The 4955-nt window shown below is 41.4% G+C and overlaps 1 pseudogene; it reads right to left on the bottom strand.

The window, feature by feature from the left end:
• Positions 1-468: 468 nt before the first annotated feature.
• On the bottom strand, positions 469-554 carry LOC122235638 (annotated as a pseudogene).
• Positions 555-4955: the final 4401 nt, after the last annotated feature.

Raw genomic sequence — 4955 nt, 5'->3', positions numbered from 1 at the left:
AAAGTGAGAGAGAGTGAGGCAGAGAGAGAGGGAGACAGAGAGAATCCCAAGCAGGCTCCACGCTGTCAGCATGGAGCCTGATGCAGGGCTCGATGTCACAAACTGTGAGATCATGACCCAAGCAGGCTCCGCACTCCGAGCACGGAGCCTGATGAGGGGCTTAATCGCACGACCCTGAGTTCATGACCTGAGCTGCAAATCAAGAGTCGGACACTTAACTGACTGAGCCACCCAGGCGCCCCATGACTGCTTTTTCTTAAGAAAAAAATAGTAGCACAATAATTGATTCAAGTAAAATCTGACACAAAACCTCAAAATCTAAAATGGATGACTGTGAAGATGCTCTGATTGGAGCAGCCGTGTGCTCTCTACTCGGCCTCACCTGCATATTCCCTGCACAAGTCAGAATTTCCATGGAGCATAGTCTGTGAACAATTCGTCTAATGGAGTGGGCACTGGGCCTGGAATGAGGAGTGGAACTAACTGGCTGTGGGAATTTAAACTGATAAGAACAGATACTACACTTGATCTTAGCCAAAAGGCCGAGAAGCGATTGGCTGTGGGACTTTAGATGTGTTGCTTAACGTCTCTGAGCATGGCTTTCTGAATCTATGAAATGGAGAGAATATTAAGTTGGTAGTTAATCACTGAGCACTCACTTTGTATAGAATCACCCTACTGGATACCAGGGAGGATTCAAATGGCATGAGTCAGTCCTTGCCCTTAAAAGGTTTATAATTCGGGGCGCCTGGGTGGCTCAGTCGGTTAAGCGGCCGGCTTCCGCTCAGGTCACGATCTCGCGGTCCGTGAGTTCAAGCCCCGCATCGGGCTCTGTGCTGACAGCTCGGAGCCTGGAGCCTGTTTCAGATTCTGTGTCTCCCTCTCTCTGACCTTCCCCTGTTCATGCTCTATCTCTCCCTGTCTCAAAAATAAATAAAACGTTAAAAAAAATTAAAAAAAAATTAAAGGTTTATAATTCACTTAATACTTACTTTACTGATCTTCTAAAATGCCTATGAAATCCAATAAAATAGCAGGTGCAAATAAGAATAACAACTTGAAAATGCTTGGAAGAAGTGAAAATCACACAAATGCAAAATAACGTTATACATATTGAATTATCGTTAATGTTTTGAGTGCATCAGAAGGTGGGAAGTGCTGTAAAGGTTAAATGAGACTCCTTTATAGAGCTTGAACTGGTCAACTGAGAAGTGTTGTTGCCATCCTGCCCACATCTCCAGAGCTCCCCAGTATTTCAAAGAGTCATGACAAATGCGTCCCATCTGGAACTACTGTCAAGTCCCGAGACCTGGCATGAAACCCACCCAAGGAGAAAGGGCAGTCATTGAGGCAACTTTCCAGGATGCAGAACCTGGGTTTGGCTTGAAGGTACAGCTCTCTCAGTAGGATTCAAGGGACGGTCAACACTACAGTGTACCTTGTTGTGTTAGTGTGTCAGAAAGATAGATGTGACACATGGCAGTGGGTCCTCAAGGCTCAGCAGACGGGTGCATTTGGGAGCTCCGTGAATTGGTAGCAGAATCCTTGCCGATGGTTGGAGATCCAGGGGAGGGAGCTGAGCCCGGCAGGAATACTGGGGCTCTAATCAGAAGAACTTGGAATTAGAAACCAGGTCAGAAGCCCATGCTAAGTGGAGGAGGCCTTTGAGTTCTTAGGGTCTTTCAGGCTATACATTTATACAAGGTGAGTAGAATGCGAGAAGAATTTTTTTCCACTGCAGAATTTACGAGGTGGTAGCCAAAATGGAGAGAGAATAAACGGGGCATAGTTGCTAGAGGAGTTCTCTGGAAAGAAAGTCTTTCAATACCCCTCCTCCCCTGGGAAAGGATATCTCTTTGGGAAGAATTTAAAATGCCCTTTGTTGTTACATTTCCTGTGGTGGCGCTGGGCGCAGTGTATTAGGGGAGGCCATGGGTAACTCAAAATGTTTCCAGATGCTAAAGCTTTTGTTACTTTTCACAACAAAAGGCAATTGAATTCTTTAGACTGTGATTATGATAATGCTGCATTGTTTTTGTCTGATCAAGAGCTGAGGGCAAAAGCTTTCCAAATTGACAGTTCTTTGCTCTCACAATGCAGGATAGAGGATGAATTAAAGAGGGCTAGAGTTGATATGGAGAGGCTACCTGTGTTTGGATTAGAGAATACTGCAGCAATCCAAGTGAGAGACACTAGCGATTTGCCTGGGAGTGGCGGCATTGGAAACAATGAAAATAGATTGCAGATATAAAATCAACAGAGCTTGATGATGAGTGGGACACGTGTGTAGTGTGGGAAACGTGCGCTGGGGGGAAGACGACACGAGTGGGAGGGAGATGTCAAAGGCACAAGTCCTGGGCTTCCGGCTCACACATCCGGACGTATGACGATGCATTAACTAGGAAAGAGGACACTGGAAACAATTCGGTTTGGAGATAGAGAACTCCGAGTTCAGATTTGGACATATTGCGTTTGCACTGCTTTTGAGACTTTAAGAGGCAACGTTGAGTGGGAAGCCTGAAGTTCCGGAGAGAGGTCTATGCGGGAGCCATAAATTAGCTGAGTCATTTCTGAGTCACACTATGCATATTATTCTGGAATTTGCTTTTCGTTTTTAATATGTCCTGCACATCCTCAATTCGATACATATTAATCTCATTTAATAGTCGTGTAATATTCCATGGTATGTACAAAGGCGCTTTAATTATTCAACCGTTCCCTTATAGAGTCTCTTATCAGATTTAGACTGGCTTCAGTATTTTTAGAAGTATTACAAATTCTGCAATAAACACATTTACATATATATCTTGATATACTAGTGCATTTATGTCTGATGGATAAATTCTCAGAAGTGAGATTGCTGAGTCAAAAGCTATGCACATTTTAATTTTAATAAATGTTGCCAGGTTGGCAGTATAGTGTACTGGTTGAGAGCCTGAGCTCCAGAATAAAAGTGTCAAGTTTCAAATTTTGACTCCACCACTTACGAGCTTCATAACCACGGATAGGTTATTTAATCTCTCCCTTATTCAGTTTCCTCCTCTGTAATTAGGACGTATATATCTCCTGTGGCTATCGTGAGGATTAAATGAGATTATAGATTTTCATACACAGCTTGGAAATTTTTTAGATCTATAATACGTAAAACAACTATTGACAGGTATGTGACAGTAATCCAGGCGGGACTGCAATCCTTGAGAGAGACAGGAAGTATATGATTCAGGTCCAACTTCTACCCAGGGGGAAATGTTCTCCCTGGCTGTGTTTCCCCGGATGGCGGAACCCAAGCAGAGAATGGTAGGCAGAAGAGGCAGAGATCACAATTCTGGGACCAACTAAAGTGGTTGGAATTTGTGAGCAGGTTGCCAGAGAGATCAGAGCCGTGGAGAGGTAACCCCAGAAGGCTGAATGTTGCCATAGCAATTCCTAGCATGTGCCAGGCAGTGGCCTAAGTGCTTCTAGCTTTAATTTAATCTTCATAAAAATCTGTAAAATCTATAATTTATTATTATTCCCAGTTTACGGATGTAGCTTTATTATTATTCCTCTTTGTAGACAAAGGGAAAACGGAGGTACAGAAGGTTAAGTAACTTTCCAAAAGTCACATGGCTCGCAGCGGTGAGCTTGGATTTGAATCCACGCAGCTACTATATCAAACTGCCTTTCTGAAGAGCGAGTGTGCATCTAAGTGTCATACATACATTAAGCCATAAAACAGCTATTATTATCATTCCCACTTTAAAGTTAACTTCCAGCTAGGAAGTAATGGAGCTGAGATTCAAACCCACGTAGTTAGGTTCCAATGTTTTTGCTCTGAAACACCACATAACCTCTACTTTTTTTATTTTTTGGAGTTTTTATCAGGAATAGTTACAGAATTTAATATCTTATTTTGATTTTTTTTTTAATTTTAGAGAGAGAGACAGCACGAGTAGGGGAAAGGGGCAGAGGGAGAGAGAGAGAGAGAGAGAGAGAGAGAGAGAGAGTCTTAAGCAGGCTCCATGCTTAGCATGGGCTCAAGGCAGGGCTGGTTCCATGACCCTGGGATTGTGACCTGGGCGGAAATCAAGAGTTGGACGCTCAACCGACTGAACTACCCAGGTGCCCCCAGAATTTAATATGTTAATTATTATTTGTTGATATATTTGTTATTGGATTTTCTCTTTTTAAGTTTTTTTTTTAAGTAGGCTCCATGCCTAATGTGGGGCTTAAACTCATGACACGAAGATCAAGATATATATGCTCTACTGACTGAGTCAGCCAGCGGCCCCTCTTTTAAATTTTTTAACACAAATTACGTTGTTAGATTTCCTAATATCTTTCATGAACTGCTGGATTTTTTTTGCTATTTTATTTATAATTTTTATATTTATATGAATAAATCACCTTGTTTTCTTTTTTTTTTGCATGTTTATAATGCTTTATATTTAGGTTATAAAATTATAAATTAAATTGGGAAGTTTCCCATCTTCTATACACATCCCATAGTTATTTGGTGTTCTTTTTTATCTTTCAGATTTTTTCACTCTGGTAAAATACACGTAACATACAATTTACCACCTTAACCCTTTTGAAGTGTGTACTTCATTGGTATTGAGTACATTCATATCATTATGCAGCCATTGCCACCATCTATCTCCAGAACTCTTTTTATCTTGCAAAACTGAAAATCTGTACTCATTAAACTATAAGTCTCCAATCCCTTCCCCCAGCCTCTGGCAACCACCACTCTACTTTCTGTGCATATGTATTTGAGTACTCTGTGTACCTTATAAAAGTGGAATTGTACAGTATTTGTTTTCGTGATATGCTTACTTCACTTAGCATAATGTCTTCAAGGTTCATCCATATTGTGGCATGTGTCAGAATTTCCCTCCTTTTTAAGTGTGAATAATAGTCCATTGTATGTTTATACGTTTATACCTCCTTTTCTTTGTCCATTTATTTGTTGATGG

Source organism: Panthera tigris, chromosome X, assembly GCF_018350195.1.
Source record: "Panthera tigris isolate Pti1 chromosome X, P.tigris_Pti1_mat1.1, whole genome shotgun sequence".
Classification (NCBI taxonomy): domain Eukaryota; kingdom Metazoa; phylum Chordata; class Mammalia; order Carnivora; family Felidae; genus Panthera; species Panthera tigris.
The sequence above is the reverse complement of the archived record's forward strand: the minus strand, read 5'-3'. Positions and strand labels throughout refer to the sequence as shown.